A 22,898-nucleotide genomic window follows, 5' to 3' on the forward strand; every position below is an offset into this window, starting at 1 on the left:
TTCCTGTGTTGGGTGCTATTCACATGATCTTCCTTGATCAATTACCGCCATTTGCAGCTGGCTAAATCTTATTTATGCATCTTGTTTCACTCTCTGTAATTGCTGTTTCTTTGTGTGCCTTTCCTGGACTGCAGGCTGGCTGAAAGACATTGGGTCATGCCTTGGCCCAATGTCTCCTTCCCACTGTTTGTGCCCAGTAATTATGTGTTCTCAATATGTATTTGTTGAATACACAAAGTTTCAATGAGATTCAGAGCAGGTTTGGTGGGTATGAGGGTGTGGGAAGGGTGGATGGGTGGGAGGAGCAGTTCAACAGGAGAGTTACAGAGTTCAAGCTTCAAAGGTAGAAGCTTGGTAACTGCAGAGACCAGGGTGGGGCTAACCAAGTGGTTGCTGAGTGGAGTGGAAGTGAAGGTCACTGGGGCAGAGAACATGAGGGAATCATGACCTAATATGTTGGATGAGTGGCACTTACGTTGCCCTGGAGAAGTCAGGCACAGGGTGGGGCGGGCAGGGAAGCTGTGAGTCAGGCTTCAAAGTCCTTCACGAGTGGTGTGATTAAGGCAGGGAGGTGCCTTTATCCGATGGCCTGGCTTCAGCAGAGGAGAGGAAGGGAAATGAAAATGATGGAGGAATTACACAGGACCAACACAGGCTCCAGCAGAATGTGACGTTGCCGTATGACCCTGAGGTCTGTGGACATGGCTTGAGAGAGTGAGGGGCCTCTGTTGAGATGGCCTCTACATGAAGAGGTCGAGGAATTTCCCAGAAAGAGCTCATGCTTCATATAGTATAAATTATAGGATATATCATAAAATGCATATGTAATATATTAAAAGAAAGGGCTTGGAGTCTAGTAGAAAGATTGAGAAGGAATCTCCCCAAGTGCAAATTCAAATGGTCAGATGGTCAACTGGTCAGATGCTACTGCTCCTTCCACTTTGGCTTCAGAATTTGTTACAAACCCCTTATCCAGAAATTTCTGCCATCTTGCTGCTACAATTCTTGGCTGTAGTGGACTTATCCCACTTTGAGAGATTAATCTGGAATCCTGCTCTGACCCTTAAATCAAAGGAATCAAAACTTGCATGTGGGATTATCCACCCCCATGCATTCTTTTATTCTGTGGGAAACTGGGTCCCAATTTGTTTTTGTGGTATGTCAGCACAATAAAGGCCACCCTTTGGGGGACTACAGTTAAAAAGAATTCTCTTCTTTAAAAAAGAAAAAGTTGTGGGGGTAAAGACCTCATTGAACAAAGTTTTAAAATTAGATAAAACTTGCCTTCTGCTCACTGCAGAGGGCCAGGCGCCTCCCATCCATGGCAACTGGAGAGAAGCAGAGACAGCTCCGGGCATCTGCTTGCTCAGGGCTTTTCATCAGCTGATTTCTCCCTGAGCCTAGACAGCTATAGTTTTTCTAATAGTTTCTGATATGTTTGAGATCAATTGCCCTTGGTTGGAATGAACTTTACTTTTAGTGTGCTATTATTTTACTTATATTCCATACTATTTATTTAGGTTTTTTCATATATACATGGGTGCATGTTAAATCACTTCAGTTGTGTCTGACTCTCTGCAACTCTCTGGCCTGTGTAGCCCGCCAGGCTCCCCTGTCCATGGGACTCTCCAGGCAGGAATATTGAAGTGGTTGCCATTTCCTCCTCCAGGGGATCTTCCCAACCCGGGGATCAAACCCTAGTCTCTAATGTTTCCTGCATTGGCAGGCAGGTTCTTCATGACTAGCACCATCTGGGAAGCCACATGTGTATCTACACACACTAGCAAGATTAGTCTGGTTTTCTTTGTGTGTGTGTTGCATTTACCAAGGTTTTGGTATCAAGACCATAACCAGAATAAGAAGAATCCTCCCCGCTTCCAGGCACAACTGTTAGAAATGCAGAATCCCAGGCTCCACTCTAGACCAATGGAATCAATATCTGCATTTCAACAAGACCCTCTGGTAACATACGTGGACATGAGTGTGAGAAGCTGCCTCAGACCTTGTCATTTACCAGAAACTGCTTCTTCCATGGGGGCTTCCCAGGTAGCAAAGTGGTCAAGAATCTGCCTGCCAATGCAAGAGACCCAAGAGACATGGGTTCGATCCCTGGGTCAGGAAGATCCCCTGGAGGAGGAAATGGCAACCCACTCTAGTAGTCTTGCCTGGAGAATCCCATAGACAGAGAAGCCTGGTGGGCTACCATCCAAAGCGTCGCAGAGTCGGACAGACTGAGCAACTGAGCACAGCACAGCTTCTTCTGTACATTCAGTGCAAGCAGCCTGGGTCTCCACTTTTCCATCTCACCTGGCCTGCTGTGCTGACCACACCATCCTTTCCCTTATCACTCCTTAGTTCCTGCCACCACCTTCGCAGGGTCTCTGTCCTCACATTGCCCCACCTCCTCCCCCATTTCCTCCCTCCCTCCTATCCAGCTTGGAGGCAGCAGTTAGGCATTATTATTACTTCCTTGCATACACCCTTCCCTTTCTTGCCCCTTCTTCTCCTCATGGAGTCATGCAGCAAAAATTAAAAAAAAAAAACAAAACAGAAAGTGAAAGTCGGTCAGTCATGTCTGACTTTTTGCGACCCTGTGGACTGTACAGTCCATGGAATTATCCAGGCCAGAATCCTGGAGTGGGTAGCCTTTCTTTTTTCCCGGGATCTTTCCATCCTTCCCAGGGATTGAACCCAGGTCTCCTGCATTGCAGGGGGATTCTTTACCTGCTGAGCAACAAGGGAAGCCCAAAATAACCCTGGTTGAATTCAGGTCCCCACCATCCTGTACTTGCACCTTTCTAGGAAATGGTGGCCCCCGAGAAACAGAATGATCCTACTAACCGGCCCTTCTGTAGACAGTCCCTTCTCCCCTCAAATGTCCAACTCCTCCTCCCCCTGCACGCTCTGAGCTGATGACCTTGCTTCCTATTGCCCTGAGAAAACAGAAACCCTCAAGGGAATGTCCATGCACTCTGGCTCCTCTTCTCCCGGGCTGCCTGCCCTCTGTTACTGTGAGTGAACTCCTGCCTTGCTGGTCTCCAAGGTCCGCCCGCTCCCCCCAGCTCCAACTGTGTGCTGTAGCCTTCTCTTCTTGCTCACTCCAGGACAACTCTCCAGGAAATGCCACCCCACCCCAGTCATCAGCAAATTTTCCCTTGTTACTGAATCATTCCTATCAGCACACAGGCTGTCTCTAACAGTTCCTATCCTCAAAACAAAACGAAATAAAACAAATGAACAAAAAAGTCTGTCTTGACTCCACATTCCCTTCTGGCTACCACCTCATTTTTCTGCCCTCCTTTAGAGCAAAGCTTCTTGAAAAAAATGTCTGTACCCATGGGCTCTTGTTCTAGAGCCCAATTCTTTCTAGAGATCTTTCTAGGTCTCATTCTTTCTTTCCCACCAACCTCTGCTGAAGCAGCTCTTCCCAACTTCCCATTAGTTGCCCCTGTGGCACAGACACCAACGGCCAATCACCAGGACTAACTGTACTTGAACTGCTAGCTACGTTGGGAGGCATTCCTCCTCTATCCCAGCATGCAAAGCTCTCCTGGGCCTTCTCCTCCTGCCATGCTGGCTCCTCTCAGCATCCTTTGCTGGTTCTTGACCTCCCAATGTTGGGGCCTCGGCTCACCCTTGGCCAAGTCTTTTATTAACACTCTCTGCTTAAATGATCTCATTGAATGTTGAGATTTTACTTACTCTGTCAGTCACTCAGTCGTGTCCGACTCTTTGTGACCCTATGGACAGTAGCCCACCAGGCTCCTCTGTCCATGGACTTCTCCAGGCAAGAATACTGGAGTGGGTTGTCATTTCCTTCTCCATACTTACTCAGAGGACTCCCCAAAGTCCATATCCAGCCCAGACCTCTCCCCCAAACCCCAGACTTCTACATCTACACCCAGAGCTTCCTACTTGGGTATCTAATTGACAGCTCAAACTCAATACATTGTTGTTGTTCAGTTGCTCAGTCGTGTCTGACTTTTTGCAACCCCATGGACTGCAGCACACCAAGCTCCCCTGTCCTTCACTATCTCCCAGAGTTTGCTCAAACTCATGTCCACTGAGTTGATGATGTCATCCAACCATCTCATCCTCAGTCGTCCCTTTCTCCTCCCGCCCTCAGTCTTTCCCAGCATCAGGGTCTTTCCCAATGAGTCGGCTCTTTGCATCAGGTGGCCAAAGTATTGGAGCTTCAGCATCAGTCTTTCCAATGAATATTCAGGGTTGATTACCTTTAGGATTGACTGGTTTGATCTCCTTGCTGACCAAGGGACTCTCAATAGACTTCTTCAGCACCACAGTTCAAAAGCATCAATTTTTGGCACTTTGCCTTCTTTATGGTCTAAATGTATTTCTAAGTTACTCACCTTCATATCTGTTTCAGGTTCTTGCCCATTTCACCGAATTGTATCTTCCAGTTGCTTGAGAAAACAAAAAACAAACAAAACTTAGAAATCAGCAAAATCACATCAGCTCCTCCTTTTAAATGTGTCTAGAACAGGACCACTTCATTAGTCTTCCACTGGGCTGAGTCTCTCTTCTTGTCACTTGATTATTGCAAAAGCCTTCCAACTGGTCTCTTGGGTGAAACTCTCAGGCCCTTCAGGCTAGTCTTCACACCACAACCAGAGTAATTCTTTTGAAATGTCAGACCACGTCCTCTCTCTGCTCAAAACACTCCAAATAGCTCCCGCTCTCATTCAGTGTAAATACCAAAGTCCTCACTTTGGCCTATATGGCCTCCTCCTCTTCTCAACTCTCCCCTCTAAGCTCAGGGCTCTTGCTTTGGTGGGCTCCAAGGCATCTCCCCCTCAGGGTGTTGGTTTTTGCTGTTCCTTCTGCCATTCCATATACATAGCTCATAGCAGGCTCTTTCTTCAAATAGCTACCCTGGGCTTCCCAGGAGGCATCATGGTAAAGAATCTGCCTGCCAATGCAGGAGATGCAAGAGACCTGGGTTCTGATCCCTCGGTTGGGAAGAGCCGTTGGAGTAGGAAATGGCAACCCACTTCAGTATTCTTGCCTGGAAAATTCCATGGACAGATGAAACTTCATGGGCTACAGTCCATGGGGGTTGCAAAGAGTCAGACACAACTAAGCAGGCACGCATGCACCCTTTGTGGGAGCACTGTAAATAACAATACCCTGCACTCTCTCCCCTCCTTAGCCTGTGTGGTTTTCTCCACAGCACTGAAAGCCATCTGAAGTAATATATTCAATAAATCAATCAATCACATGCAAACTTTACAGGACACCCTGTATTCTCTATGGGTGGTGGGTGGTTTAGTCACTAAGTCGTATCGGACTCTTTGCCACCCCATGGACTGCAGCCGGCCAGCCTCCTCTGTCCATGGGATTTTCCAGGCAAGAATACTGGAGTGGGTTGCCATTTCCTTCTCCAGGGGATCTTCCCGACCCAGGGATCCAACCTGGGTCTCCTGCACTGCAGGCAGATTCTTTACCGATTGAGCTACCAGGGAGATCCAAAGTCATATATATGTTGGTTTGTTTATTGTCTTCAGTTCAGTTCACTTACTCCTATCCGACTCTTTGTGAACCCCATGGACTGCAGCATGCCAGGCCTCCATGTCCATCACCAACTCCCCTTTACTCAAACTCATGTCCATTGAGTCAGTGATGCCATCCAACCATCTCATCCTCTGTCATCCCCTTCTCCTCCCGCCTTCAATCTTTTGGAGCAGGGAATGTTTTGTTCACTGCCCCACCACCTAGAATAGTGCCTGCCACACAGTCAGATCAGATCAGATCAGATCAGTCGCTCAGTCGTGTCCGACTCTTTGCGACCCCGTGAATCGCAGCTCGCCAGGCCTCCCTGTCCATCACCAACTCCTGGAGTTCACTCAGACTCACGTCCATCGAGTCAGTGATGCCATCCAGCCATCTCATCCTCTGTCGTCCCCTTCTCCTCCTGCCCCCAATCCCTCCCAGCATCAGAGTCTTTTCCAATGAGTCAACTCTTTGCATGAGGTTGCCAAAGTACTGGAGTTTCAGCTTTAGCATCATTCCTTCCAAAGAAATCCCAGGGCTGATCTCCTTCAGAATGGACTGGTTGGATCTCCTTGCAGTCCAAGGGACTCTCAAGAGTCTTCTCCAACACCACAGTTCAAAAGCATCAATTCTTCGGTGCTCAGCCTTCTTCACAGTCCAACTCTCACATCCATACATGACCACAGGAAAAACCATAGCAGTAGATGTCCCCAAATACCTGCTCGATTACAAAGTAAAGCAAAGCAACTGAAAGAAATGAAGATACACATGTATGGTAACAGATACAGAGCCTGTTGTCGGAGTTTGCAATGCATTATCTCGTTCATCCTCATTCAGTTCAGTTCAGTTCAGTCGCTCAGTCGTGTCCGACTCTTTGCGAGCCTATTATATATTATACTTTTGTGTGACTATGTGTGAAGCAACATAGGAATAAGGACAGGAAATAGCCCATAAGGACTAAACGGTGAAGCGGAGACTGAAATCCAGGCTGTTCGATCACTTTCTACGCTCTTTCTCAGAGGATGCTAAAAATGAGAGTTCTCTCTCCCTCGGGAGTATAAAGGAGTCTACACAAGTCGGCGCCCGACCTTTTAGCAGAAATAAAGCTCTGTTAAGAGTTCGGGAAGTGGTCGGAGAAAGTGGACGTAGGATTGCTCCGGGAAGAAGTGGTTGCACAGAAGAGATGGGGCTGAGCGCCAACGTTTAAGTGTCAGGTGAAAGGGGAGGAACCCCGGTCCTCGGCTTCCGCTTTTGTCTGCGCCCCTTCCCACTTCGGCTCTGCGAGGACTTCTACGCGCCCCCGCCTTGAGTCCGCCTGTCCGCCTCGGGGCGCCCGAGGCCAAAGGCGTGGGGCGGGGGGCGGGGTGTTGCGGCGCCGCCCGACGTCGTGCCCTCCGCGGCTGCGCAGTTCGCACGTCAAAGCCGGGCTCGGGCCGGGAACGGGGGTTTCGGGGAGCAGCGCGGCCTGGGGAGCGTCTGAAGCTCCGGGAGCCGGGAGAACGCGAAGGCAGCAGCAGGCCCCGCCGCAAAGCCGCAGCCCGAACCAGTGAGCGAGAGCAGCAGCAGCAGCAGTGCGGCGGCCGCCGCGGGAGCCTCTGGGCCGCCGTCCTCCCGCGCAGCCGCCGCCGCCGCCGCAGGATCCTGTCGCCGGGAGCAGGAGCGGGCGGAAGACAACGGAGGGGCCGAGCGCCCAAGCCGCGCCGCGGGGACCGAGCGAGCAGCCCGAGGCGGCGGCGGCCGCCGAAGACGGGGACGGCGACGACGCGGAGGTGGAGAGGGAGCCGCCCGGCCCAGCCCCGTGAGTGACCCGCCGGCCCGACCCCGCTCGCGGCGCGGACGCCAAGCCTGGCTTCCGCCTCCCTGCGGCCCCGGCCCGGCCCCGACCCCGAGGCTGCCTCCATTTTCTCCGGTTGGCGGTGGCGGGTTCCACACCCCCACCCCGGCCCAGGAGTCGGCGGGAGCGGCCCGGCCTGCCCGCTCTCCGCCCGGCCCGGGCCCCTCGCGGGAGCCTTCCCCGTTCCCCGTCCCTTCCCGCAACCTCGTCCTAGCCGGCGCGGCGCTCAGGGGCCTGCGGCCCGGGACTCAGGGGACCCCATGCGCCCCTGCCCGCCTTCCGCGGTTCTTTGGCGGGGCTGTCGGCGCCCGGGTTTTGCGGGGGAGGGCGTCCGGGGCCCGGGCCGAGCCAACTGTCACTCCCACCGCACCAGGGCTCGGGGCCGCCGCGCTCCTCGCCCCCTGGTAAACTTACCTGTGACCCGGAGGCGGGCGAGCATCTTTGCGATCTTCCTCTCGGGAACACCGCCTAACCGATTTCTGGTTAGGGAATGGTGCGGCCGGAGCGTTCCCCCGGGTTCGGTTGGACCAACCTGCGCGCTGACCCTGCTTGCAGGCGCCACCCCCGCCCTCCGGTCGGTCGGCGCCGGAGGGATTCAAAAGGTGAACCCGGGCTCCGGGGCCCCCTTCCCACCCTCCCCCCACCCCGGGGGGTACCTTAGACGCTCTTGGTGCAGGAGATAAAGCACGATACCAGGAAGGAGGCGTTAAGTCCTGTGAAAGACCTACATAATGCTAAGAAAGGTACCCGGGAAAGACCGGGACCGATCGATCACACCCTTCCGGCTAGTAGAAATCTGGAAAACTTCCTGGGCTAGGCGGTACACAGCCGATCTTGAAGGCCCTGTGGGGATTTGGGAGAGAGGAGGGTTTGCAGAAGAGAACAGTGTGTGGAGGGGCAGCAAAGCTAGAGGAGGACAAAGGTAAAAAGGTACAGTCTAGGAATAGTAGATAATGCAGTTGGTTGCGTAAGGCCACGGTGAGGAGTGGTGTGGGGGCGGGGGGCGGTCGCCACAGTCGTTTGGGGTCCACATCCTGGAATACTGTAGAGGAGCTGTTTGAGTGGCATTCTAAGGAAAACTTAGAGCTCATTTCTCGGTGACTCATGGGCCTAGAAATGGAAGCTGGAGAATATTAAAGGCGTTCCTGTGAAAGAAAGAGAAGGAGGCCCAGTAGAGAGTTGACATTCTGTGCCTTGAATATAACGCACTTTGAGATAGATTTTGACAGCTTTCTGGATGCTCAGATAAATCCATGTCCAGGCTAGGCCAAAGTACCTTTTGCAAAAAACTTCATTAGATGTCAGACTTTTAAGAAGTAATGGAAAGGTGTGTATAAAATGAAGTGTTTCTGTTGATGCGGTTCACTAAAATGCATCAGAACTTCTCACACTGTGTATTAGATGCCTACATTTTGGGACTGCTGAGCTGAACATAACTCAGTTCTTTGAGATGGTGTTTGTGTAAGGCAGTATAAATGGATGTTTTAAAAAATCAGATTGTTACTAATAAAAAGTTGGACATAGAAACTTTTTGTAGGACTGTAAACATTTATTAGTTTTTTAGTTATGAAAATATAGGAGAACTAGAAGTGAAAGTCTTTGGCTTTATTTTGTTCCATTTTTCCAGATAACTAGTGAATAAAGCCCCCGTATTTGAAGTCTAAGAAGTCTAAAAATTCTATGGAAGCAGCTTAGAACCAGTGTTGGTTTTGTGAGCACATATTTGTTGTTTGCTTATATGACAAGTGAATGTCAATTTTTTTCAGTTAAAAAGACAGACTTGTAAAATGCAGGAAGTATTGTAAAATTTTTAAAAATTATCTTCTATAATCTTATCGCTTAGGTTTTGTTCTTGTGAACATTTTTGCATGTTTCCTTTTTATTCTTTTTTATATTTTTTCTTTACATAAGGAAATAAACTATATATACACATATATATATATAGTTTTTATTAGGCTTTTCCTTTTTGTCATTGAATATCTTCATATAAAAATATTTTTACCCAGATGTAAGGGAAATCTTAAGTATATGATTTTTTTTTCTGTCAGGATTGCCTTATTTACCTCAGATAAAATGCAGTAGTCATGCTTAGTAATTATTGCTGAGACAGAACTTTTTGTTAAGCCTTCTTGTTCGAAGACTTTGTTAACTTTTCTGTAAGATTTGGCTCCTGTTGCTTATTGAATAAAGAAAGGTTTTATCATTTGGAATGTGTGCTGTCATCAGGTACAGAAGAGATCGCATATTTCTGTTTTATGAGTGGATGTAATTTTAAAAAGCCACTATAAAAAGAGTACTTTCATAACTGGTATAATATCTCCCATACACTGTGATGCACCTCCCCCACCCACCACATCCACCTCCCCTTACCCCTGAAAACATCTTTATACTAAGGCCATCCATGTAGGTTAACTACCTTTTGATTATGACATCACAAAGATTCAGGCTAGACGTATTTCATCTTTCTGTTGGTATATCTTTGTGAAGTACAGAATTTGTTGTGAAATAATTTGCTGCTGTAACAAAATGGACTTTTTAAAGTTTCATGGCAGATCACCGTAGTTCATTAGCAGGTTCTTGTTTAAACCCGTTTTTCCCTTGTGCTTTACAATCTGTATTAGTGAGGTCTTTGTTTATGTTTCTCATGGCTTTTAAAGTGGGATACTGAGTTAGATTGTGTAAGTTTTCATAAGGTTAATATAAAAGAATAGCTGAGAAAGCCCAGTTTAATTATGGGGCTTGGTTTTATAATATGGTTTCACTTGTTTTATGTATGTATTTATTTATTTTTTGGCCACACTCTATGGCATGTGGGATCTTAGTTCCCAGGCCAGGGATCAAACCTGTGTCCCCTGGCAGAGTCTTAATTGCTGGACCTCAGGGAAGTGTGAATGTGATCTTATTTGAATCTTTATTTGTATGTTGTAAATGCATACCACACGGCATCCTTTATTACTTTTGAATATTTGTTAAAGTATTTTTCTTTGGATAAACTTCTTTAGGTTGTGTGTGTGTTGTGTGTGTGTTAGTCATTTAGTCGTCCCCGACTCTTTGTGACCCCATAGACTGCAGCCCACCAGGCTCCTCTGTCTGTGGAATTCTCCATGCACGAATACTGAAGTGGGTTGCCATTGCCTTTTGCATCTTTAGGTGTTAGATTTCTGCAGTAACTGCCATACTATACCAGGAGCCTTTTTTCCAGGAGAAGTTGATCATTCACAGTTGTACCATCTGCCATAAAAATACAAACACAAACCCAAATCCCCCCACTTTGGCAGGGAAAATTAAAATCCAGTATAGGGCAGGCCTTCATGTCAGATAGTGTCTTCTGGTTACCTTTCCAGTGGTATCTCTTTTAAAAATCAGTTTCCCTCCTTTCCATGGCTCCTTTTACTTAGAAATTTGATTATATGGGTGTTGTCTGGTGTTAGTAGAAATAGGAATCTGATAAGTGGATTAGTACAGATAATGGCAAAATGTTGGTAAAACTTTATGTGATGAAATTGTGGGAAAGATGATCAAATCTTTGATCATCTGGATTAGATTGCTCGTGATTTCTTTTGTTATTATGAGGTTATAAAGATCTTGTATTTGTGTGAATGCATATCAAATCAAGTAGCCTAAATATTGCATAACAATTTAGTCCTCGGTCTATATTTTTTTATTGAAAAGACTGGTTTTAGAGCCATCTTTAAAAAGGAATTGAGCTGTGTGAGTTCTTACTTTGTGTGTCTTGCCACTCAAGTGACTATCCAACTGGGTCCTAATCACTACCTTTGTCAGTCCATAGTATGAGGGGAGAACCAAGTGAGGCAAATGTCTGTACCACCAGTATTTATAGAGTAGATCCGTCTGGAAGTAAACGCTAAATGTTCTTTCTGTTTCTCAGGCCTTCCAAAGACTCTGAAAAGCTATTGTAAGACTGGACAGCAGATGATAAGATTGTGGTGATGACAACGGCTTATTGCAGTTAGCATTTTTGGGAGGGGGGGTGTGTGTGCATGCACATGTGTGCGTATGTAAGTGTGTGTGTGTTCTTCAATGTACCATTTCTCCTCTGTTGAGCTTCCTGGCCCTACTGTGCTTTTAACTTTTCTCTTGAGATAGGGGTGAGGGGATGGCAGAATTGTGGTTTTTAGCAACTGTGATGTCAGGTTGGCAGAGGAAGGAAGAGTGGCATACGGAGAATTGCAGGAAATCAGTCAGGTGTGAAGTAGCTCCAAAGGAGAGAGGTCATGCCTGCCCCGGTCATTTATGTTGGGCAGTGGCCGGCACATACCTGTTTTCATAACCCTTCATACATTGTGTCTAATTTGAGATTTCGATGCTCTGAATACAGCGTCTAGATTGTAGGTGTGTATGTGCTTCTTTATGTGTGTATGTGCATTTTCCTGTGTGCAGTCACAAAGGCAGAAAAATCTGGTTAACCAATATTTAGTGGCAGTCTGGTTTCATATGATAATTATTCCTTAGGAGCATTATCCGGCAGATAAATTTTTGATGACCAACGAAGTATGATAATGTTCAAGCGGCATCTCAGCACTTTAATTATTTTGATAAAATGTTTGTCTGAGAAACAAAATACACATTTTGTAGCTTGATCTTAATTAAGTTGCTGCTTTATTACTTTGTTTAATGATCTTTAGCTTGTTCTTTTACAGGGTACTGTTAACAGGTTAGTCACTGTTCTCTCCTTCCACAGTAGATTATTTATCAGCTGTATTTAGGCACAAGGAAGAAATAGCATGAACAGATTCCATTTACATGTCTATAGTTTAAGACCCACTCTGGGATTTATAGGATTCTGAGAGCCAGCGTTACTAGTAGTTAAAAGCACCGATGCAGCCAGACTCCTGCATTGTTGAACCCTCACCCCCTCCTATGGGCTCTGTAACTAGGTGAATTCCTTCACTTCTCTGTAGCTTAGAGTCCTTGGATAGACTATGGACCTGGGGTCCTCACCCTCCAGGTCATGGACCAGTACCTCCTGTCAGATCAGGAGCAGCCTTAGATTAGAAATAAAGTACACAATAAATATAATGTGTTTGAATCATGTCGAAACCAGCCCCCTGCTTCCCAGTCCCTGGAAAAATTGTCTTCCCCGAAACCAGTCCCTCGTGCCAAAAAGGTTGAGACCGCTGCTCTAGACCATCTGAGAAGAGCGTAGGGGGTTAAATGAGTTACTGTGTCTAGAGTGCTTAGAATACGGCCTGGCACACACCAAGTTTTGAGCTAGTATTTGAACCCAGATCCCCTCGCTTGAAAATGGGGGCGCCCGGAGACAAGAGTATGACTGTCTCCTATGAAATAGTGTTGTTTCCCTCCTTAGGGTCTTGGTTTCTTGCTGACCGTTTTTGATTTAGTACTTTAGAATGAAGGTTTGTATGTGAGCCCTGCTGTGATGGTGCTGACGCTACACTGTTTCTAGCAGAAGAAACGTGAGAGCTTTAGGAACCCTGTAGTCGGAATGGTTCTTTCCACACCATGGCTGGAGCAGCAGGTGGCCGACTTTGAGCTGTAACTGGCAGAGCTTTCTCAAAGTAGAGTCACTTGCTCAGGGTTGTGCTGCAGGGCTGATGCAGAGCCTGATTCTCTGCTCTTTATCCAGTTTGCTTGAAAGTTAGTTTTATACTTCATGTAGCAGTGTCTTCTTAGAGCATTTGTTGTTGTTGTTGGGTCGCTAACTCGTGTCCGACTCTGTTGCAACCCTGTTGTGGACTGTAACCTGCCAGGCTCCTCTGTCCATGAGACTCACTGTGACTCTCTTATATGAAATAGTTTCATTTCCCTCCATAGGGTCTTAGTTTCTTGCTGACTTTTTTGATTCAATAACTTTCGAATGAAAGTTTGTAAATAGACCCTAATGGGGGTATTAATAGGTTTCTAGGCAGCAACCACATATGGTAACACAGAATGAGATGTTGTATTCTAAATGCTTTAGTTATATAAAGTCATAATTTGATGAGTGGTTTATAGGTTTATTTGGCCAGTAAGTAATGTTTATTTCCCATGTTAGTCTTATAGAGAAGATGGGAGACCTTGTGTTATAGTGGGCAAAGCAGAAACCTGGGCCGATGGAAAGGGTTCTGGGCTGGGTCCTGACTTGTTCACTAATTGTGTCACTCTGGGTGAGTCTTTCCACCTCTCTAGGCTTCAGTCATCCCATTATTATACTCAGGGGACCAGACTGAAAAGCCCTTTCAGTCTCTTGCTCTTATTTTCAGTGATCCTGTGTGCAAGCTTTCTGTAGGCTTTTTTTCCCCTCTCCTGGGCACCTCTCCTTTGCCTGTGCTCTTGAAGTCAAGTTTCTTGACATGAGCTTTGAGGCCATGCTCTAACATTTTTTTCTGTTGGTTGTGTTCTGATGCTTCGTATTATTTCACAATAATTCTGCTTCAGGTAATAGTATATCAAAATCTATTTTTTTCCCCAAATTTTCTTTTTTTTGTACTTATGAATAAATGGTTGGGAACTAATATTTGTTACCAAGCTTAGCAAGTTAATGATAAACAAATCTTCAAGCCTCATAACTAGTTTCATTTCTCAGCGTTTAAGCACTATATGTTGTAAAGTTCTGTGAGCTGTTGTTTTGGGGAAAGGGAAAATATTAACTGAAGGCAGTGTGAGTGGAAAAGAAAGGGCCAATAGCATAGAAACCAATTGGAAGATGTGAAGAACATGCCTAAGATATTAATAGTGTTCTTTGGTTGTATTGGTACTAGTCCTCCACCTGTGAAAGGGTGGTAGGCTGGCTTAGATAGGATTGTTTCCAGCCCAGAGTTCTGTCACTGATAAGAGAGCAGTATTCACCACCCCTGAACACTTATAGCCTCTCAGACATCTATGATGCATACGTTTGTTCCGCAGGCAGTTTTTATTGCCCGTTACGCTGGTCCTGTTCTGTATGCCAGTCTCAGAGTTTCCAGGTAAATAGCTCTTCCCCTCTTTGAAGGCATGTTAAGAGCTAGTTTATGACTCTGGATTCTCCAACAGGGAGACAGAAACTCAGGTCACAGAATGATCCTTGCAGATCATTTGTGTGCATGCTTGCCAAGTCGCTTCAGTTGTATTGGACTCTTTGCAACTCTGTGGACCTTAGCCCGCCAGGCTCCTTTGTCCATGGGATTCTCCAGGCAAGAATACTGGAGTGGGTTGCCGTGCCCTCCTCCAAAGGATCTTCCCAACCCAGGGACCAAACCCCTGTCTCTTACATCCCCTGCACTGGCAGGCAGATTCTTCACCACTAGTGCCCCCTGGGCAGCCCTACAGATTGTTTAGCTGTTTCTTTGCAGTATGGTTTTATTCTCTATTCTGCCTGTGTGTGTGTGTGAGACACACATTTCTCCTGAGTATGTAGGTTTTTGTATCAATAGATTTCCTATGTAAATTTTGTACAATAGATGGTAATATAGTTGAGTTGCTGGTTTTCGTTTAACCTTTTTGCATATCTATTTTCCCCTCTTCCCCTATATCCTGTTTTCAGAGTATGATACATTGTTTCTGTAAGTATTAAATGATTCAGTTATATAGTATTCTGATAAAACTACTCAGCAGAGTTGAAATACTTAACCAAAACACGGTTTTCTGTGTATTTTATTTCTCTCTGCCATCTTTATACTTATTTGAATGAGGTTTCTTGCTGTAAAGCTGAAGCTTATTAGGATCTCCTTTGTCCTGATAAGTTCACATAAAGCAGTATTTCCTAAATTGTGTTTTGCAGAACACTAGTCTTAGAAGCTGAGAAGGCAATGGCAGCCCACTCCAGTACTCTTGCCTAGAAAATCCCATGGACGGAGGAGCCTGGTGGGCTGCAGTCCATGGGGTCGCTAAGAGTTGGACACAACTTCACTTTCACTTTTCACTTTCATGCATTGGAGAAGGAAATGGCAACCCACTCCAGTGTTCTTGCCTGGAGAATCCCAGGGACAGGGGAGCCTGGTGGGCTGCCGTCTATGGGGTTGCACAGAGTCGGACACTACTGAAACGACTTAGCAGCAGCAGCAGCAGTCTTAGAAAAGATTAATAGTTGGTGGGAGAGGTTCCAGAGAAATTTTTAAGTTTAGGAAAGCGCTGGATTAAAAACAGTTAATCAGTTTTTATTTTTTGTTGATGGTTGTGTTACTGTGTTTCTGCAGAGCTTTTTAGAGTTTTAGTAATGTGCATTATGACTGTCCAGGAGGGACTGCAGTGTGCAGTATTTCACCATTTGTCAAGTGCATTTGGTCACAAGAACATCTCCTTTCCCCAGGAAATGACCACAGACACTTTGAAGGAGGGGTCTATTAGAGCATGATTTGGAAAACTCTATTATTTTCATACTTACTAATATGGAATTCAGAGCATTTGCTTTTTAATTTGAATGATTACTTACAACAAGTTGGAATTTAACTAAGATTGGAGTAATTTATTTTCAGTTTTGTTTGGAAGAATGAACACCTTAGATGAGTGACTTTTCAAGCTTTTTTTTTTTTTCTTTTTTTTTTTTTAACTTCAGCCCATAGTGAGAAATTACATTTTTGATCAATGACCCAGCACATATATAAACACACTGTCAAAACTGAAAAAGAAGTTTCATGAAATAATACTTAGGCCTTCCTATGTACAATGGGTGCGTTCTGATACTTTTTATTCTGTTCTGTTTTTAAATGTATGTTATTAGGTCCTAAAATAATTTGACATTCAATTTGAGAAACACTGTGAGATTACATGAATTTATAAACTCTTAAGATGTTAGGGTGAGAAGATACTGTCAAGATTGTTTTGTGAGTGGGAAAACTAGAGCTTAGCCTGCAAGAGGAAGGGCTCTGGCCTTAGAATTCCTGGATTTAGATTCTGGTTGTTTTCTTGGGCAGGGTGTTCAGTGCCCATTCTGCCTCAGCTCTCTCATCAGTAAAATAGCGAGAGTAGAACCTGTGCATGGAGTAGTCCTGAGGATTCGGTAAGAAATGCTTTGCATAACGTCTGATAGATTCTAAGTGCCCCAAACCTTGTAGCTTTTATGATAACTGAAGTTCTAAAACTCTTTCCGCTGCACTGTATATACTTTCGAAAATATTTTAGGACTTTGGAAGTGTTAAAGTGGCCTTCAAGTGAACCTGAACTCTTTTTTGATGTGTAGCTGGATATATCATTTGTTCTGATGTTAGCCCTTTGGAATACTAAGCTTTAAAATAGCCATAAAGTGAAAGTTGCTTAGTTGTACCCCAACTCTTGGCAACCCGGTGCACTGTAGCCCGCCAGGCTCCTCTGTCCGTGGGATTCTCCAGGCAAGAATACTGGAGTTGGTAGCCATTCCCTTCTCTAGGGATATTCCTGACCCAAGGATTGAACCAGGATCTCCTGCATTGCAGGTGGATTCTTTACCATCTGAGCCACCAGGGAGGCTCTTAGGACCCACTTAAAGTTGATTTGCCTCATAATTGCTTCATGCCATGTTCTTGTATTTTTTTAAACTATTTATAACAATATCTTAAGTTTAGAATAATCTTTCTTTATAACATGTAATTAAATACAAATAAGTACATACCTATATCAGTGATTAATTTAGTATTCTTACAGTTGTAGTTCACTGAAAGAAGGACAAGGTAAAGTTTGCTGTTGCCTGTTATATCTCTTTTTCTGCTGTTTTTAAAATCCCCCTCTTAATATTTTATAATACTATTGGGGGTTTAATTTTTGTGTCCTAACCTAAGAAAAGGAATATTTAGAGGGTGTTAACAACGGCAGAGGCCAAATCAGTTTGTAGACGACTCTACGTCGTCCTGAACTTAGCTGGCTTACTGCAGACATTTTTGTCACTTACTGAGGCATTTTCATTGTCCCTGATTATATCTTCTCTTTTTGTTTCTTTAATTGTCCATTTGTCCTCAGTTCGACCTGAAATTGCTGAAATGAGAGGTTCTAATGAGCATCATTGAGGCAGACCAATTCAGTATTAAGAGGCATTCTGTGCTTACATAAGCAAAAGGAGCAAGATAAAAAGAATAAATGCACTAACATGGCTCATGTGCGTTACCTGCTGGTATACAGTTTAAGACCTCTTTATATATCTGCCTCATTTAAACCTATAATCTATTTTCATTCCCTGTTTTCAGTTGAGAAAGAGAAGCTGAGTGATTGGCCTGAAGTCATCCACCTAGAAAGGGACCCTAGATGTGAAAGCCTGGTTGCAGAGGGCGCGCTCGTGGCCCACCACGCTTTGTTGTTTTCACCACAAGGTGTTGAAATGTCGACTCCTCCCGGAACATAGGAAATTTCTGTTACAGAAACAAATAACATCAAGGTTTTTCAGTCAGCACATGTGATATTCTAGGATGCTGAGAGGACTTTCACATTGCCGGGTAGCTGTTGGTGGTCTTTGAGGAGCTGTGAAGAGAGGGAGCTGTGTAGGAAGAGGAGGGAAGCTCATGTACTGTTCTTCCAAAAAAGGAAAAGGTGGAATCCACCATTCATAGGCACTAAACTCGGTGTTGATTGCTGGACAGATTCCAGAAAGAGGTGCAGCCTTAGCAAAGTGCTGATTTCCAGCGGGTACTGTCCATTTATTAACTGTTTCTTTTCCTCCTAGGATTCTGTTAAGTTCTTGGATAATAAGAATGTAGCCAAAGTACGGATCTGCAATTGTTCATAGTTTAATTCATATTTGAGATTGACTGAAAAAATGTTAAATCATACAATTTAAATTGAAATATCTTTTAGGACTTAGAAATCATTTTGATGTCTTTACAAGATCATCTTACTTAGGTTCACTGTATTATAATATAGCTTTATAATAATATGCTTTTCCTAAGCTGCATCTGGCAAGTCAGTCTCAGAAACAGTAGCCTTGTGCCTTGCCTTCTCAAGTAGGTGAGAAGTAACTAGAACTTGTCCCATCTTCCTGTATGTGCACACAACAAAGTAAATATTGATACTGCCTAGTTTCATGTTGTGAAAATCATTCATCCCTGTTCCCTGAGATTGGTTGTAACCATTTGTTTACTCAAGAGTTAGTTGTCTTGCTCCTGAAGATGGTCTAGTGAGTGATGGAAGTAGGTTGATGGGAAGAGGACTGGACAATAGGAGAGTGCACTGTCCCCTCACAAGAGCTAGAAACCTACTGAGAGGGGGCGAAGGCGACAAATGTTAGCTTTTCTCTCTTCTGTGAAAGCTCCCACACTTTTAAAATGAAATATAGTGAGGAATGAGTGTCCTTATCCTAGGATATCATAGGTGTTGGAAAGGGCACAACTATCTTTTGCAGATGCTTCTTAAGAAGAGGAAGGAATAAGGAATAAGGAAGAGGAACAAGACATTGCAGTGCATCCAGAAGGAAGTGACCAGAGAGAGAGTCAGTGGCTCCAAATTTGTATGTCATGTGCAACTTTGAAAGAGCTGATGGTGAAAGCGGAACTGGTTGCTCTTGGGGATTGTTTTGAGCTGGAGCACTTGAATAGTGTGTGAATTATGAAGTATAGTAAATGTATGTTAAAGGCCATGGCCTCCCAACCAAAAAAGGGAGGGGAGCTTCAGACCTCTAGAATATGGAAGTGATAAGTGCTTTTAAAAGTCTTGAAATACTTAGCAATAATCTATCTTGATTATTCTAGCTCTAGAAAAATACCAGAAGATGTAAAATTCATCTTTAAAAGTCAGCATGAACTCTTAAAAACATATTAAAATAGAAGAACGACAACCTGATAAGACATCACAAAAGAAGAAAACTGTTTCAATTTCACTTATCAAAATAGCCATAAAAATTCTCAATAAAACACCAGCAAATTTAATTAAGTAGGAAATTCTCTTAATTAAAGAAGACAAAGGACATGTAATGCTTGGTATTTACTGTATGCCTTTATTCTAATATATTATCTCAGTTCATAGTCCTCAAGACTACCAATGGCATTTTTCACAAAACTAGAAAAAAATTTCACAATTCATATGGAAACACAAAAGACTCTGAATAGCCAAAGCAGCCTTGAGAAAGAAGAATGGAGCTGGAGGAATCAACCTTCCTGACTTCAAATTATACAACAAAGCTACAGTCATCAAGACAGTATGGTAATGGGACAAAAACAGAAATATAGACCAATGGAACAAGATAGAAAGCCCAGAAATAAACCCATGCACCTATGGATACCTCATTTTTGACAAAGGAGGCAAGAATTTACAATGGGGCAAAGATTGCCTCTTCAATAAATGGTGCTGGGAAAACTGGACAGCTACAAGTAAGAGAATGAAATTAAAACACTTCCTAGCACCATACACAATGATAAACTTAATGGCTTAAACACCTAAATGTAAGACCAGAATCTATAAAACTCTTAGAGGAAAACATAGAACACTTAATGACATAAATCAAAGCAAGATCCTCTATGACCCACCTCCTAGAGTAATGGAAATAAAAACAAAAGTAAACAAGTGAGACCTGACTAAACTTAAAAGCTTTTGCACAGCGAAGGAAGCTGTAAGCAAGGTGAAAAGACAACCCTCAGAATGGGAGAAAATAATAGCAAATGAAAAACTGATACAGGATTAATTTCCAAAATATACAGGCAGCTCATACAATTCAATACCAGAAAAACAAACAACCCAATCAAAAAGTGGGAAAAAGACCTAAACAGACATTTCTCCAAAGAAGACATACAGGTGGCTAACAAACACATGAAAAGGTGTTCAACATCACTCATTATTAGAGAAATGCAAATCAAAACCACAATGAGATAACACCTCATACCAGTCAGAATGGCCATCATCAAAAAGTCTACAAATAGTAAATGCTGGAGAGGGTGTGGAGAAAAGGGAATGCTCTCGCACTGTTGGTGGGAATGTAAATTGATACAGCTACTGTGGAAGACGGTATGGAGAGTCCTTAAAAAACTAGGAATAAAACTACCATTTGACCCAGCAATTCCACTCCTAGGCATATACCCTGAATATGCCTGGCATGTGGCTGAATATGCCTAAAACTGAAAAAGACACATGTATGCCATTGTTCTTTGCATCACTGTTTACAATAGCTAGAATGTGGAAGCAACCTAGATGTCCATCGACAGATGAATGGATAAAGAAGTTGTGGTACATATACACAATGGAATATTACTTGGCCATAAAAAGGAACACATTTGAGTCAGTTCTAATGAGGTGGTTGAACCTAGAGCCTGTTATACAAAGTGAAGTAAGTCAGAAAGAGAAAGATATATATCATAGTCTAAGACATATATACAGAATCTAGAAAAATGGTACTGAAGAATTTATTTGCAGGGCAGCAGTGGAGAAACAGACAGAGAATAGACTATGGACATGGAGAGAGGGGAGGAGAGGGTGAGATATATGGAAAGAGTAACATGGAAACTACAAAAAAAAAAAAGACAAAGGACATGCAATGCTCCGTATTTACTGTGTGCCTTTGTTCTAATATATTATCTCAGTTCACAGTCCTCAAAACAACTCAGAAAGGAGGTTGTTATTATTACCCTCATTTTACGAGTGACAGAATTTAGGCCAAGAAGTTGAATAATCTGCCCCTGGATAAATTGCCAATAAGTCACAGAGCCTAGTTTTTGAACCCTTGCAGTCTGGTAGGGCTCAGACTGGGCGGAGGAGCCTGGTAGGCTGCAGTCCATGGGGTCGCTAAGAGTTGGACACGACTGAGCGACTTGACTTTGACTTTTCACTTTGATGCATTGGAGAAGGAAATGGCAAGCCACTCCAGTGTTCTTGCCTGGAGAATCCCAGGGACAGGGGAGCCTGGTGGGCTGCCATCTACAGGGTCGCACAGAGTCGGACACGACTGAAGTGACTTAGCAGTAGCAGTCTGGTACCAACATACATTGAACATGCCGTATCATATTAATATAGCCAAGATAACAATGTAAATTCAACAGTTCTTGTTGATTATGAACTCTTTAAAAGCTGGTAGAAGATAAAAGAATATCTTAAACCAACAGCAAACAACCTACTAATCGGAAAACACTGGTAGAATTCCCCTTGAAATCAGAAAATGAAACAAGCCTGCCCTACACCTTTAGCATTATCCTGGGCAATGCAAGATACATCAAATAAAAGGTACAACTGTTTGAAAAAAATGGTGCAGCTATATTTGTAGATGTTGCCGTCTTAAACCTAGGAAAACCAACAGAATCAATTGAAAGACTAAAAGTATGAATTCTATAAGGTAGCTGTATGCCACATAAAAACACTTAAAAGTTGGTAGCATTTTTCTTGCTAGCAATATCCAGTTCTAAAAATACTGGGAGAACAATCTCATTATAGCAACCAAAAATCAAATTCGTAAGTTGAGGGGATTGCTGAGAAATGTTTGGGATCTCTGAAGAAAACTAGTATAAATTTCATTGAGTGAAAAAAAGACTTAAAGATAGAGAGTTACCATGTTCTTGAATGTGAATACTGAATGTTATGAAGAAAGAAACTCGCCCAAATTAAATTAGTGTATCTTGGCCAGAGAGTATAGCCAGATTTTTAAGAAGTCACCTTAGGGAGTTTAGTGAAAGATAAAAATAAATGTACCTGCTACATAAGTGAAATCATACATCACTGGGAAGGAAGAAGGATTATTTAGCAAAAGAGTTTTAGATAATTGGTTATTGTTCTTTGGGAAAATCAATTTTGATAACTAAGCTACCCCTTTATGAAAATAAACCTGATGGGAGAATGAATTAAAAAACATAAATTAGGAAGGACATTTATATGAGTATTTATCAGACCTTTGAATAAGAAGCAGGCTTATTTCCATTGCTATCAAATGATCGAAAGGGGGGAAAAAACTAAAGTTAAATATGTGAAAAAACACTGCATGATGATGGAAGGTTAATCTTTACTTCAGTATAGTAAAAGCTCATGCAGACTGATAACTGTCATTTAGTAGTAAGCCCTCCCTATGTTTTAAATGCAACCCTGGGTGTTTTATTCATGTTAAAAATTTAATAGTCATCCTAGCATTTGTAAATAATCAAGACTCAGAAGGTAAATGTTTTGCCCAAGAGTTTTTGTGTATACTTCTACTAAATGGTGGAACTTGGATTTGAACTTGGGTCTGATAAAAGCTTATGCTGTCAACTCTTAAAAGATGTTGTTTTCCAAACAGGTTGCTAGCCCTTGCTCTCAGTGGAGAGTGCTTTACCCTTGCTAGATCAGGGTAAATATTGCCTGGTCATAGGGGAGGCAGTTTAGTAGGGGTAACTAAATATCTTGGTTTGCCAGGAAAAGTCCAAGTTTATGACTGTTGTCCTCACATAATTATTCATTGCGTCCCCATTTATTCCCCACAGCTTCCTGGTTTAGATGGTAAATTTTGTCATCTAACATTCAGCACCTGCAAAACTAGCTGTTCTTTGACCACTACGATCCTGTTTTTGATGCTTAAGAAGCAAGGTTGTCTCTCGGATCCCAAGGTGTCTCCTCCTGAAGTAGCTTGATTTTTGAGGCATTAATTGTGGAGTCATGGCAGCTATCTGATCCTTCTTTGGAACTGAAAGGGTTTTCTGTACATTGAAACAAAAAGACTTTTTTGTCTGGGAACTGTGATGTTCTACCTCTAAAATGTTCTGCTTTT

General features: G+C 43.6%; 1 protein-coding gene across 1 annotated transcript in view; it reads left to right on the plus strand.

Annotated features, from left to right (window-relative positions):
* The first annotated feature begins 6,918 nt into the window (after positions 1-6,918).
* The window catches only part of CAB39 (calcium binding protein 39), a 99,288-nt gene continuing 83,308 nt past the window's right edge, over positions 6,919-22,898 (plus strand). Inside the window, exon 1 of the mRNA XM_055573715.1 lies at positions 6,919-7,309. The gene's annotated coding sequence lies outside the window, so the exon portion shown is untranslated. The remainder of the gene's footprint in view (positions 7,310-22,898) is intronic.

Source organism: Bubalus kerabau, chromosome 3 (assembly GCF_029407905.1).
Source record: "Bubalus kerabau isolate K-KA32 ecotype Philippines breed swamp buffalo chromosome 3, PCC_UOA_SB_1v2, whole genome shotgun sequence".
Lineage (NCBI taxonomy): Eukaryota > Metazoa > Chordata > Mammalia > Artiodactyla > Bovidae > Bubalus > Bubalus kerabau.